General features: G+C 36.7%; 1 protein-coding gene across 10 annotated transcripts in view; it reads right to left on the bottom strand.

Moving 5' to 3' along the window:
- The window catches only part of PLEKHA5 (pleckstrin homology domain containing A5), a 243,100-nt gene that overhangs the window by 96,999 nt on the left and 132,701 nt on the right, over positions 1-13,400 (bottom strand). Inside the window, exon 1 of one of the 10 annotated variants that reach the window (XM_082851145.1) lies at positions 3,667-5,433. The exons of the other annotated variants lie outside the window; for them this stretch is intronic. The gene's annotated coding sequence lies outside the window, so the exon portion shown is untranslated. Of the gene's footprint in view, positions 1-3,666; positions 5,434-13,400 lie in introns of those variants that run through there. 10 annotated transcript variants of the gene reach the window in all.

Genomic DNA, 13,400 nt, shown 5'->3' with positions numbered 1-13,400 from the left:
TGATATAATAAAAAAAATACATCATTTGTAAACAAATATTTTTTTCCCGTTTAGTAACATACCACAAAGCGACCTGTAAGGAAGATCAATCATTGGTGTGCTAGATCTTAGAAAACTTACTCTCATTATGGAGGAAATTGTCAAGATGTTGTACTGAATACTGCTTTGTTAATCTTAAAAGATTATTACATGTGATCTGTATTGTAGGACATTTATAACCGCAGGCCACAAACTTTCTGGCAAACTTCAGATACTTAAGTTCCTTTTCCAAATCTGAACTTTCAGTAATATTATTTTTATTGGTTACTCAAGTACTGGAAACTTTATTAAATAAAACTAAAACCGTATAAAAGAAAAGGTATACAGTTAAAAAAAATTATATATTGACTATTGTGACAACGGAGTGATTGCAAAAAAAAAAAAAGGAGCACACAAACATTCTTTTCCCGGAAAGTGGATGCTAGTTCAATGAAATTGACATTTTTATTGTCCAAGCACTTTTTTTTTTTTTTTTGCGGTACGCGGGCCTCTCACTGTTGTGGCCTCTCCCGTTGCAGAGCACAGGCTCCGGACGCGCAGGCTCAGCGGCCACGGCTCACGGGCGCAGCCGCTCCGCGGCATGTGGGATCTTCCCAGCCCGGGGCACGAACCCGTGTCCCCTGCATCGGCACACCCTCAACCACTGCGCCACCAGGGAAGCCCTGTCCAAGTACTTTTAAGATCACAGTGTCTTAAAGTAAAACTAACTAAATAAAAATCTTAGCATTCCATCTTAGTTAAAAGTTCAGTGACTAAAACCAATATGAAAAATGAACATATTTATGTTCTTTTACTTTTCCAAAGTACCCAATGTATTTTCTTTTAATGTTATGATATTAAATTGACAGAAAAATTCATTTATTTCGAAGGATACTCTAACATGAAAGTCTTTCGCTGTTCTCTAACGAAAGAAATAATCTTTCCTACTATGTACACCTAATTGTAACATAAACACAGAAGTCCTCTGAAATGTTTATTTATTTGTTCTGACTTATATTTTAAATTACAGTCATTCAAGATTACTAGGTTTCTATAAAATCCAAATTCAGAAGACTGAGGTTTTATAGGCAATTAGTTTAGTTACAAAATTGTCATCTCCCATAAAACAACATACTTAGCAAATAAAAAATCAGAGTAATGTTTTCTAATCATTTTGTTAAAAATGAATTAAAATAAATTAAGAGTATGACAAACCAAAACATCAGCCAAACCAAATTCCAGTCTTAACTGTTGAAACGTCGTAATTTTCCACTACCTGATAGGATTGTCAATTCTCACTGCTCTTGTGCAAATCTATTTTTATACACATTTTTAAATTTCAAAACCATTCCTTCTTATTATGTTGGCATTTACACTTCATTTTTATACTAATCTTGCATTTTTAAGTACCGTAATGGTAAAGGATAAACATAATGTCTAAATTACAGAAACTAAAAATATGAGTTAAAAGCATACTGAGTGCCAATAAATGACAGCAATGTAAATGAAATCCAAATGAACCTTTGAAAACATAAGGAAAAAGCTATCTCTGTTAATGCACAGGATTCTTTTAGTGCATAATACATGAGTTCTTTAATACACACAGCAACTGGGCACTGTGGGAGGTGGCTGGCCGAGGTATCATGTCATGACCACCTTCCTTGGTGCAAAAGAGGAGTGACTGCTTAGGGCCACGAGGGGGCAGGGAAGACAAGATTCCAGCCTTCAATTCTACCAGTTTGTCCCCAGCATTATTTACAAAGGGTGTCTTTTCATCCTACACTCGCCATCCTTTTTGTAGTCCAAAGGTTTTTTTTTTTTCCCTCCTCTTTTGAAGGGCCTCAAAATTCAGATCAAGAGTACCATCAGTTTTCCTATAACATTCATGTAGAAGTGTGTTCCAATTCAATTCATATATTAAGGAACAATTTGAGTGTCATATAAATCCTGCATTTGTTTATGCATGATCCCATCCATGAGAAAGTCTAGGTGAGTGCAGAAACTGCACCTTGATGATGCAGCCCCTAGGAGCACACAGATCACACACCTGCACACTCTCAAACGTCCACCAGCTACTTCAGTTCATTGCCTGCTTTACAAAACACACCCATCCACATGCAGTGATACAACTTTTTCTAATTTCACAACTCCCTACTTCCAACAGTTCCCAATAATTCACAAGCTGAAACCCTTCCAATTCCATTTCCACAAGCAAACTGCAGGGCTTTCTCAACGCAGAGAGTATATGTAGTATTTTTGTATTTTCTAACCATTTAATATGTGTGAAACTGCGCTACCACTTTCACTAGGTTCCTATCTTTATTTTTATGTGTTACTAATGAGGTTTTTTAGTGCTGTGCCCCTAAACCCATTTTCCACAAAAGCCCCATGCTTTCATTGTCAAATTTTGCACAGAGAGGCGATTTTTAGGAAGATACAGATACTGTATCTTCAGATACTGTTATAGCAAAAGTGACTGTACTACTAAATTATGAACTAACATACCTCTGTGCTACTAAAAATGCATTTGAAGCTTTACTAGACAAGGTGTTATTCAAAAAACCCTTGCCAGAGATTTTATGCTCTTCATGACCGAAAGGGAAAAGTTGAAAAGATATGGTTTTATATAAATTTGTGCTTCTAGAGGAATCCTTACAAAGAAGGGATAAAATTCAGGTCTTGATATAAAATACCCTTATGGTCACAGAACAAACTAATTCCCTTCTTTCTGACTCACTGTGGCATAGGAGGAGGTCCAAACTTTTCTAAATATGAGATCAAGTATTCGCCTCCACCTAACTCTTCCAGACTTCTGTCTGTGATGGTTTAATGTGTAGGTTTAGACCAGTGGTTTTCAACTGGGAATGATTTTTATCTCCCATGGGACATTTGGAAATGTCTGGTAATATATACATTATTGAAGTACAGTTGATTTACAATGTTGTGTTAATTTCTGCTATACAGCAAATTGACTTAGTTATGCATATATACACATTCCTTTTTACATTCTTTTCCATTATGGTTTATCCCAGGACATTGACTGTAGTTCCCTGTGCTATACAGTAGGACCTTGCTGTCCATCCATTGTCTGGTAATATATTTGAATGTTACAACTGGGGCTGGTATGTAGTGGGTAGAGGCCAGGATGCTGCCCAACATCTTGCAATGTGCAGGAAAGTTTTCCACATGAAAGAAGTATCCAGCCCCCAATATCAACAGCGCTGAGGTTGATAAGCCCTGCGTTAGACCACCATAGCCCTCTAACAATGAACTCTACCAAATAAGCCACACTTATTATTTCTTTGTGTTCCTGTTCTTCTCTAGAGACAACAGAAGCAGCCATTGAGACCACTGGTCCATGAATCAGACTACTTAGGTGTGAATCCCAGCTCTAGCTAATCCCATAGCTAGGTGACCTTAGGCAAGTTACTGTGACTGTCCATGCCCCAACTGCCTCAATTAGGTAACAGTAGCTATGTCACAGGTTGTTACTTTATTTGTTCAGAACTGTTCTGGGCACCTGGAGATGGCAGTTAATAAAACATAAAAATCACTGTCCTCATGGAACTTACTGTCTAGTGGGGATGTTAAGAGTAAAGAGTATAAACATGGCCTGGAACAGACAAGCCCTCGATAACTGTTACTTACTTTTTTTATGCACTACAGGACTTTGAGCATATGTTGTCGTCATCAGACTACTGTTCAGTCACCTGTTTAAACCGTAACAGTTCATATTAACACGTACCCCCAAAACTGTTTAAAAACACATGTTATCCCACTACTCAGTATTTATTGTAAAAGAATAAAGTTGTGATTGCTCTTGGCTTTCATGCTTCTGGTCAAGATACCCCTAATATGTCCAAAAACAAAAAATAGAGGAGAAAAGTAATTCTAATATAAAAGCTCCAGAGCAAGAGTAGCTATGTTTTTTTTGTTTTGTTTTGTTTTTTGCGGTCCGCGGGCCTCTCACTGTTGCGGCCTCTCCCGTTGCGGAGCACAGGCTCCGGACGCGCAGGCTGAGCGGCCATGGCTCACGGGCCCAGCTGCTCCGCGGCATGTGGGATCTTCCCAGACCAGGGCAGGAACCCGTGTCCCCTGCATCGGCAGGCGGACTCTCAACCACTGCGCCACCAGGGGAGTCCAAGAGTAGCTATGTTTTTAAGGCAGTATTCGAGAAGGTTTTTAAATAGTAACAGACAACACTTAAAAAACAAAAAAGGCTTCTGCTCTTCCAGAGTTCAGGACTGAAGGAAATTGGTCATATTCAACAGCTGAATCTGAGGATCATGCTCTATCAAAGGCCCAGATAAAGGATTGAATCGATGCCATTTTTAGAAAAGGTTATCAAGAAATGGACACATTGCAACACAAATTGCTTGTTCTTTGGCACTATGCCCTCTTCACTATTTATTACTAGACATTTAATCATTTACTAAAACTAGAAAATCAAATGAAAGACCTCCTTAATTCCAGCCTTTATGGAACTATTCCATTCAATAATAATTTGGTTTTAAAAGATATTAAGATGAATAAATCAGTGTGTGTATAAAATGGTATATTTCCACCAAATTATATAAAAAACAAATTAAAAATGACATATCTACTGCAGATGGAACAGAAATTCATTACTCCCTTATTCTTTTTCAGATCTTATCTGTGAAGTGAACAATGCATCATGGAGGTAACTGTACCAGAAAACCTGGGCAAAGGTGTGCTGTTTAAGCAGTTCTGAGCTTTACATCAAAAGGGAATAAGCTGATAAACTACATGGTTCCTATAACCTATTTATGGAAACAAAATTTAGTGGGTTAGAGTCAACTCTAAGTGGCAGGTTCTGTTATATGAAGAGTAACTGAGACTGTGGGGCAGCACTCTGAAAATCAGGGATGATGGGTGTCCATTTCCAGGCTTGCCGAAGGAAGACATTTTTTGGTTCAGTCCACGTTGCTAGTCTGCTCTCAGCAGGAGAGCAGAGGGAGGATTCCAACCAACGACGTCCCTAAGGAAACAACTCCCATACACTAAAAAGATGCATAAAATGCACATTTCAAATATAAACCCCAATAAAATTACAGGTTTAGAAAGAGAGGAAAAAAGATGTCTGCTAATATGGTGTTTAAATTTTTTAGTATAATGATGAAAGTCAGGAACACCGACTTCAGTAACACTGAAGGAACTGTTTCACTCTTAATGGAGTGTTATTTCAAACTACGCAAGGTCAAAGATGAAGTATTTATTAACACAACTGACTATGAACTGACACATGAAATCTGGTTATAAAACTCCTGTCATCCAACAATAAGGCCAAACCTTTACAACTTTTGTTGAGCGTAAATGTAAATTTTATATCAGATATTTATAAATAGGTAAAATACCCTCACAAGTTCTTTAAAACATCAGGATTCGTCTGATTTTTTCAAAAAAGAATATAGTACTGAGAGTACTAGATCGAAAAATTAAAATGAAAAATTAGAGCAATGCTGCATATAATGAATCAGTACAGCACATGGTATTATATTCTTTGAACCAAGCATGGAAAGGCGCTATTCCTGATTTAAAGATAAGAACATTTGAGATTTCAAGGAGATATAATTCATGACTGCATAATATACGGCAACACTGACTGGCTCGTCCTGTTTAGTTAGGCATCTGCATAGTCCCAAACTGGCTGCTGTGGTCCCAAACATCACATGCAGACCATAGAGTCCAGAGGTGAAAGTAAAGTCTCTGCTTACATATTCCTTTTCAAGAAATTTCCCAAGAGCTCCCTGGCCATCCTTGTCCAGGCTCTCATTAGCCAGACATATGCGTCTACGTCTAATTCAATCAATGGTAAGTGAACTCACACCATTCAAGATTCACAATTTTGTCTGTGGCTCACAGAGAGGAAAGTGAATAAAATGAGGTTATATTATAATAGCAAGGAAGGAGGAGAAGGGAAAGGCTATTAGCTAAGGAAACATTTCATTTTTCTTAGAGAAAGCAACTCACATAGGTTTTCAAAGAAAATACTGGTACTAGCATATTCAAAACTAGATTTTCCTGTTCTGTCTGATAAAAGAAGAAAATGCTTTACCAGGTTATTCTTTTGTGAAGCTTTGGGAAGGTAAAGAGGGTGATTTAAGCTGAACTTTAGAAACTCTAGAGGTTTTATTTACACCCTCAGAAAAAAAGTTTTTTCCTTTGCATTGTTTTAATTAATTAATTTCAAACTTGAAATTAATTGACATATAACATTATATTAGTCTCAGGTATAGAAGATAATGAGTCAGTATTTGAATATATTGTGAAATGATCACAGTAAGTCTAGTTAATAGTTAACATCAGTCACCATACAGTTACAAAAATTTTTTTTCCTGTGATAATAACTTTTAAGATCTTAGCAACTTTCAAATATGTAAAATAGTATTATTAACTATAGTCACTATGCTGTACATTATACCCCCATGACTTATTTATTTTAACACTGGAAGTTTGTACCTTTTGACCTCCTTCACCCATTTCACCTTCCCTACCCTTTCCCCTGCCTCTGTAACCATCCATCTGTTTTCTGTTATCTATAAGCTCTCTCTCCCTTTTTAAAGATTCTACATATAAGATCATATAAGATCATAGAGTATTTGTCTTTCTCTGTCTGACTTGTTTCACTTAGCATCATGCCCTCAAGGTCCATCCCTGTTGTTGCAAATGGAAAGACTGCCTTCCTTTTTAATGGCTGAATAATATTCCATCATGTGCATATGTACATGTATGTGTATGTACACACTACATCTTCTTTATCCATTCATCCACTGATGGACACTTAGGTTGTTTCCGTATCTTGGCTATTGTAAATAATGCTGCAGTGAATGTGGGAGGTGGGGGGCAGTGCAGATAGCTTTTTGAGTTAGTGTTTTTGTTTCCTTTGGATAAATACCCAGAAGTGGAATTGCTGGATCAACATGGGAGTTCTATTTTTAATTTTTTGAGGACACTCCATATTGTTTTCCACAGTGGCTGCACCAATTTACATTCCCGGTTCCCTTTTCTCCACATCATCACCAACTCTCGTTATCTCTTATATTTCTGATGGCAGCCAATGTAACAGGTGTGAGGTGATAGCTCACTGTGGCTTTGATTTGCATTTCCCTGATGATTAGTATTGTTGAGCACATTTTCATGTACCTGTTGGCCATCTGTACGTCTTCTTTGGAAAAATGTCTATTTAGACCCTCTGCCCAGTTTTTTTAACTGGATTTTTTTTTTTTGCTATTGAGTTGTATGAGTTCTTTATATATTTGAGATTATTACTCCTCATCAGATACATGATTTGCAAATATCTTCTCCTATTAGGTAGGTTGCCTTTTCATTTTGTTGATTGTTTCCTTTGTTGTGCAGAGGCTTTTTAGTTTGATGCAGTCCCACTTGTTTATTTTTGCTTTTGTTGCCTTTGCATTTGGTGTTAGGAAAATTTTTTTAATGTTTTGGCCATTAATAACTATATACTGGCTACTTCTTAGTACTGCAATTCTCCCCGGGAGTACTTGTTTTTGTGGTTTTTTTTTTTTAAATACCTTTGCTTCACGAGTAACACCAATGACCGCTTTACTACAAAATCCACTCTGTTTTTTAATTTAAGAAAGAAATATTGAAATTGCTAGTAACATTGTCAATAACAGCCAATAATTCTTCTGAGTAATACATTAGACAAAGCAAGGTTTATTAGGTAGTGTTTTATATGTGTATCCATGGCAAGAAGGTTGAAAATTTATCCACTATGCACAAACAAAATATGTTATTTTAGAAAACTCTGTCCCACAGAAGAGATTTTGGTTGTCTCTTATTAAATTCAGCTGCAAACCCATTTGTATGATTTGCTCAGAATCATGTATTTCCCTTATGGGAGAGAAAGAAGGATTTAATTTAGTCTAAGAAAAATAGGATATCATAGTGGTTTGGCAATTCTTTTTGCAACCCTGGTAGAGAAGCCACCATCATGACTTGGACTTTTACAAGGGCCCAACCCACACAAGCTGCCACATACCCACAATGTGGACTGGAGCAAGGCAGAGAGATGTGGGGATTATGGAAGCGACTGTATTTCTCAAATTTAGGTAGAAAACCAGACAGCAAACAGCTCAGATGTTCACTGACAACTCTTCAAGATCCTTCCACTCAAACCAAAAAGAATATTGTACATTCTCAATTTGGCCTTGGTTTCATTACACTATCAGACAATTATACTTTTCAACTTACTTTAAAATTGAAGAGTTTTGCAAACTATTACATATAGAATGGATAAACAACAAGGTCATACTGTATAACACAGGGAACTATAATCAATATCCTGTGATAAAACATAATGGAGAAGAATATATATACATATATGTGTGTATAACTGAATCACTGTGCTGTACAGCAGAAATTAACAACACTGTAAATCAATTATACTTCAGTTAAGAAAAAGAAAAAAGTTGAACAACTTTTATCAATAGAAATCGTAACGCTGCATGTTACCCTCTGAGACTCAGTCTCAAATTAGGTTTAAAAAACATGTTTGTAGCAGTGATTTAGTTATTAAATATTATTTTTATTCTCTAGTTATGAATTCCACAATTGGTTCTATGGTGGTCCAGGGTAAATTTTAAAATATTGTTAAATGTAAAGTTGATTAATGTCCTATGCAGATAACTATTTAAATTCATTTTCCTTTAAATAAAAAGGAGAAAAATGTTATGTTAAAATCTGACTACCACAATGACTGACTCTGCAATTTATTTATTTATTTATTTATTTATTTATTTATTTATTTGCGGTACGCGGGCCTCTCACTGCTGTGGCCTCTCCCGTTGCGGAGCGCAGGCTCAGCGGCCATGGCTCACGGGCCCAGCCGCTCTGTGGCATGTGGGATCTTCCCGGACCGGGGCACGAACCCGCGTCCCCTGCGTCGGCAGGCGGACTCTCAACCACTGCGCCACCAGGGAAGCCCTGCAATTTATTTTTAAACTGGAGTATGGAAAATTATGCCTACAATTAAAAGCAGTGTCTTAAGAACAAAAGAAAACACTAAAAGTGCCATGCCTTTTCTTGAGAGAAACTGAATTCTTGAGCCTTAGTTTTGTGGAGAAATAACCATTGAGTCAGCAATCTAAAAGACTGTAATTTTTTTTTCTTTGCAAAACATGTAAAGTATATATTTCCTTTCCCCACATTTAGTTCTAAATGCCATTTGCCTTTAACGTAGAGCTAACTGCTTCCAGACATCCTGCTCAAACCTCAGTGATTCACTTACCCACATCTACAAATTCTCCCTACACTCTTAACCCTTTATAATCTATCCTCTCTCCTCTCATCATTCAGGAAATGGACTGGCTCAGATTTCTTGGGGGAAATGAAGGACTGAACAGGTGTGAGGGCCTCGATGATCCTCGCTCCCAACAATAAACATTAAAATCATCACCTAAATAGTAATCACCACGTGAAGTCACACTCAGTGCTGCTCACACACTCCTTCTGTCGCACCCTACACTGGAAACCTGACCATCTATCCTCACACAGACCCTCTGAGGTCTGCATTACTATCTTCACTTTACGTGTGAATAAACTGAGGCTCATAGCATTTACGAAGGTGTCAGAAGTCACATGGAGACGTGTCCCCAAGGTTTCAGTTGTGCCCTGTTTAGTCCCCCTTCCCCCCCTTTCAACAGCTGCCCCTTCCTTGACTCATCTCAGCCAGTGGGACTTCTACATTCTGCCCTACATCTTCTCCCAATGTAACAAACACAGCACAACACAACACAATCCTTTCCTTGGAGGTCCTTCCCTCTTGCACAGACCATGGACGTGTATCCTCCCTCTTCTCCTTTCTGTCTCATTGCTTAGCATCACCCCAAGACTATTTCTATCTGAAGCACAGTAATGAAACCTGTTCTGATTCCAATTTAATCTTAAACCCAGTATTTCTTTTCCATCTTCTTATTTTCTAAGCCTTTGCAATCATTTTCCACGCTTAGCTGCTCAGACAACATTATCACAACATAATTGTAAATGTAACCTCACATTTGATTATCGGTCCCAAAGAATTTAAGTACAAATAACAACAACAGTAAAGAATGGGCTTTACAGAATCACCCAACAGGAACAGGAAACTTGCTTTTTCCACTGGGAAAATAGGAGTATGAGGCAACGCTGCAAGAGTACAAAGCTGAAAGCATTATTATAGACTAGGAACAAAATAAAGAAAAAAATAAAAAATTCAAAAAATGAGACATAAATTCATCTGTTTTAGTTTTTTGTATTTACAGATAATTTCTAAATCATCTTCTGAAAAAATCTTCCTGAATAAAACCAATATGCTCATGTAGAATCTACAAAATAAATTTTACAATAGATTTTAAATAATTTTGGAAGTAGTGTAAGAATAATTCAATTAACACCATGCTAGTTACGAACAAAATGTACCCAGCACGTTAATAACTGTTATCCATCCTGAGTGTTATGGGACAGCTATACTTTAGATCACTTGATAAATTACATTATACACAAAAATGCTTAAAATAATTTAGATAATTCTCTCACTTGGAAGCCATATAAGTGATTCTTAAGAAGCTTTTAAATGGGAAGGTTAAATGACACTTTATGGTTAAAACAGAAAAATGGCTCTTAGAATGTACAAGCTAATCCACCAGAGTAATTTTCTGTCAAGCACTCAAGAATCAAGTGACATTTCTGGATGCTACCCAGAAATTACCCTATGCAAGTAGACAGCTAATGGCATCTCCATCACTGCCTTAGTCTAGGCTCTTATGTCTCCAAGGCTCTTAACGTCCAAATCCAACTCATTTTAATCAGGATATCTCCCCTTTAGACCATCCTCACTGAGCCTCAACTTCTTTCTGTAAAACAGGAACCAAAACCAAAACCACAACAAACTTTACTCCATGGGGCTTTGTAAAGGATCAAGTACCTGGTAGCACCACCATCCATTACCTAATAAAGCCCTCACTAAACAGGAGCTAAACTTGAATGTGCAGGCAGAGTTAGCTTTCCTGAAAAGAAGTAAGATTATGTCACACCCTTGCTTTAAAAAGTTGCTGGCTCTCTGACCTATCTTTAATGTGAAGTACAACTAATCTAAGGTTAAAGCTTACTATTGAATGATCTATGGAAGAAGTCCTTGTAAAACCACACAACAGAGTAAAAATGATCACAGGGTGTATTTTAGAGGTTTCAAGAATACTTATTTGAAAAATTACAGTCACTTGTATTAAAAAAACTATTAATTACAAAAATCTAATGGAGTTTTAAAATAAAACTAAGCAGAACTCCAACTTGGAAACATGTCAGTAGTCAGAAATATTCTTAGCATTTAAAAGCAATAATGTGGCATTAAAATATATATATAACCTAGGATTTCATTAATTCAGACAACTCTGCTAGTCACTAATGAACGCTAATTAGTAATGTTTTATTGTAACATGCATTAAACGTAAGTTTACTATACCACTGGGAAGGAAGCAAACAACAAATGAGAAAAGAGGAATTTCAACACCATCTCTTTTGCTTTTGTGGGTGGTTATACACTACTTTAAAAAGTTAACCTAATTCTAACCTACACTTAAATAACCACACAGTTGCAAAAAAGATCCAATTACTTTATTGTAGATGAAACATTCTTCCCAACAGAATCAAGCTGACACACTGAACAGCTCAATTCAAATAGAAAAAAAAAAAATCAGTCATCATTGAATTTTACTATCCTTCATTGCATAGTTTTTAATCATTTTAATATTGCATGAGCTTTATCTAAACAACCACTTCAAGAACAAAAAGGGAGTTACTAACTAATAAGTCAAATGATACCTTTATGCAACAAAAAGATTTTGTTAAAAAACAGTACTTTCTTTCAAAATGGCTGTGTTTTTGTGTAACTTATATACTTTCATTCATTCAATATGAGACAGGCACTGATGATACACAGCCCTAACAAAGTTATACATAAACAAACAGGAGGAGTAATATAACCAAAAACGAAACACAAAGGGGAGGCAGATTAGGGACTGATCTTGCTTAGAAAGGGGAAGAGTGCGGAAGGTGGCACAGAAGTGGCTGCCATTTGAATTGAGCCTCCATGAATCAGCAAGAATATTCGGATGTGGCCAGAGTTTAGCACAGATTGAAGGGATGCGGGCACAGAAATGGGGCTGAAAATCTAGGCTTTGAGTGAAAATATATTTACATATAAAAATTTTATTATATAAGTTTTGAAGCAATGTATTTGCTCCATTCTTAGGTTCTCTGTCACTTCAATTTCAAAGGAATATATATATTTTTAACTCTGAAAAGGTCCAAATAATAATGCACTTATGTGACGCACACAGCACTTTAACTAAGGCTCAGTTTAGTCAGCAAATCATTATCCTCAAGTACTGAGAGATTTCTCACTTACAGATGAGGTAGGAGTTGGACAGAAATCTGACTCAGAATACCAGGGCAGGGCCCACTTCCCACAGCAGAGACCGAGACACAGTGAGCAAAGCCGGCAATGAACTCCAATGGCCACTGTAGGCCACTGCGATGGCCGCATTCTACTCTGGAGACACTTCCTTCGAACAGAATGCAAGGCCACGGCATGCTATTAGTTGGTTAGATAACTAGAAGGTGTTCATCATCCCAGAAAAGATGAAATCTCTCTAATACAGGATCAAGATACTCTCCTCACTCATTTCACTTGCTTCATCAATTCACTTATTCATGCTCAAATATTCATTAAGCATCTATTAAGCACAAGGTTTTGTACTGTCCCTACTAGGAAACAAAAATATAGTTCAAGACTATAACGGGCTTAAAGAATTACTATTCCATCTGAGTTTACTAATTAAGCTAAATTTCAAACTTGAAGAATACAGCAATTATATTTTACCATCAGGCTTTAGTTTTGGTGGAAAGAGTTCCTCAAAGCACACCTTATTCACTAGAAAACAGACAAGCACTTTATCCCCAGTGCTTTAGACTTGAGTCAGATTTTTAAGTCAATTTCAGGTTATCCCTCCTCCCCCCTCAACAAGCTCTGCTCATCCTCCCTTCTTTTGTGTTTTGCCAGACTTAATTTCCTGTTCATACAAAAAAGTTTAAGTAGCTTGTCTTCACTTGAACTTTAATAGCGTTTAGGCCAATGACCTCTGATGTCATAATGCTTCAAAAACATCTTTGTTTAGAATGTATACTGAATATATACCAATTCATCATTACTACAGTAACTTACTGATTAAGTTTAAAATATAGGCTATTTTAAAACCATGTTAAAATATTTTAGGTAGATTTGAGATAAATTTTACAGGGAATAAAAATATTAATGAATTCTCTATATACTTTCTAGCTCTCAGCAGAATTTTCAGCTGAAA

Source organism: Leucopleurus acutus, assembly GCF_964270905.1.
Source record: "Leucopleurus acutus genome assembly, chromosome: 11".
NCBI classification, from domain to species: domain Eukaryota; kingdom Metazoa; phylum Chordata; class Mammalia; order Artiodactyla; family Delphinidae; genus Leucopleurus; species Leucopleurus acutus.
This window is presented reverse-complemented; position numbering and strand designations above follow the sequence as displayed.